This window comes from Gavialis gangeticus, unplaced genomic scaffold, assembly GCF_001723915.1.
Source record: "Gavialis gangeticus isolate Ggan-Ray unplaced genomic scaffold, GavGan_comp1, whole genome shotgun sequence".
NCBI lineage: Eukaryota > Metazoa > Chordata > Crocodylia > Gavialidae > Gavialis > Gavialis gangeticus.
This window is the reverse complement of record NW_017729025.1, coordinates 140,692,919-140,694,595: the sequence shown is the minus strand read 5'-3', so window position 1 is coordinate 140,694,595 and position 1,677 is coordinate 140,692,919. Positions and strand designations below refer to the sequence as shown.

At 50.9% G+C, this 1,677-nt stretch overlaps 1 long non-coding RNA gene across 1 annotated transcript in view; it reads right to left on the bottom strand.

The window, feature by feature from the left end:
* Positions 1-254: 254 nt before the first annotated feature.
* LOC109299119 overlaps positions 255-1,677 on the bottom strand; it is a 6,896-nt gene continuing 5,473 nt past the window's right edge. Inside the window, exon 3 of the long non-coding RNA XR_002097775.1 lies at positions 255-1,119. This is a non-coding gene — a long non-coding RNA (uncharacterized LOC109299119). The remainder of the gene's footprint in view (positions 1,120-1,677) is intronic.

The following is a 1,677-nucleotide window of genomic DNA, read 5'->3' as shown; positions in this document are numbered from 1 at the left end:
GGCTCCCCGGTGCCACCAGCAGCGCCTTCACCCCGTGCGGAGTGAGTTGCAAATCCCCCCCCCACCACCACTTTTTCTTGTTTTAGTTGACACTGGAGATGTCAAAAGGAGTCAATAAATGAAACTTTATTTGCCCGTGCAGTTCGGATCTCTCCGGCCTGCTTCTAATTCCGCGGCGGTAATTACCCTCCGTTTCTTTAAGTGCAATAGATTTAGTGCCTCAGAGACTATGCACAGTTTGATTGAATTATTCATTTTTTTTTCTCCTTTGGTGTAGACTGCATCTGGGGACTCTGATGTGACGTGTAGATTTTTTTTTTTTTTTGCAGGAACAAAGGGAATGTGGAAATGAAAGAGAGAGGGAGAGAGAGGCTGGCAGATGTGATGAGATGCGGTGAAGGTGTATCCAGCTTGGCACTCCCACTCCTCTCTGCTCCTCTCATTGCAGCCCTGGGTGACTCTCAGGCTAACACAAACAGCTTTTCTTCCGCAGCCTGCCCTCTGTCACTGTAAGTACAGCAGCCTTCTCTTATCAGCATGCAAATTCCAGCCACTCACTACCTTAGCCAAGTGTTTGCACTTTAGATTTACAGAGGGGACCTTGGAAATGAACTTTCCGAGACAGGAAGGGGCTCCATGTCCAACTTGCTTTTATTTTCTTGGGGGAAAAAAAAAGTTTCTGTGGTTTGCCATTTTGGGAGGCGTGGGGGTGGCTATTCCTGCGGCTTTATATATCTTTATACCTATCTATAGATATATAGTTATATATTTTAGCTTCTCTATCAGGAGGATGCCCAATTGCCACTGACAGTCAGATGTTCTCCTCCTCTGCTTCCGCTAACAAGGACAGTTCCTGGTGTTGGCAAAAGGCATTCAGAGTTTGCTGTGTTTGAGCCGGGGCGATCTAACAGGTAAAACCTCCCCGCAGGCTCCGGGGGAGCGCCCCAGAGTGCCGCTGCTGGGGACCTCACATCATCTGCTGACTTTGCCCGGACTGAAACGCGCAGGGATCTTTTTTTGGTTGTTGTCTCAGTCTTAACCAAACTGTTTTCTTCCCCCCTATCGGATGACAGGGCTGTCGCTCCTTTTCCTTTAGGCTCCTCTCACACGTTGTTGTTCCTTTGGTTTAGGGGGGAAAAGAAAAAGTTTCTTTGAACATTTTCCCAAAATGTTCCAAGCCCCTAAAATCCGTGTTGTCGGAGAGTGTCAGCCGCGGGGATTTACAAGGTGCCTGATCGCTGTCCGGCAAGAATAAGGGAGCGGGGACTTTGAGGTCGGGGAGTGACTTTTTTTAACCTAGTGTCTTTTTATGCAAACTTCAGAGGCGCTTCCACCAAGTCCGCAGGAGTCCGAAACTGGCTCATCCCCCCTCTGGGGGCACAGGGCGCCTGCCCTGCTGGGCACTGCTTTCCCCCCCCCCCCTTTCCCCCTATACATGTGTTTGCTGAGTAGCGCAGCACGGAATGCAGTGACAGCTGGGAACAGGTAAGTGCTCCAGCCTGGCTGGCAGCCTCCAGCTCCTGCCCTCTGCCAGGACCCGGAGCCCTCCAAGTCCAGCATCTCTGTGCAACATCTGGCTGCGCTGCTGTGGCCAGCCTCGCTGAGAGGCGAGCCGAGCCACTGAAAATAAGCTCTAAACATATGCTACCACTAACAGCAAGGGAGGTCGTGTGTCTC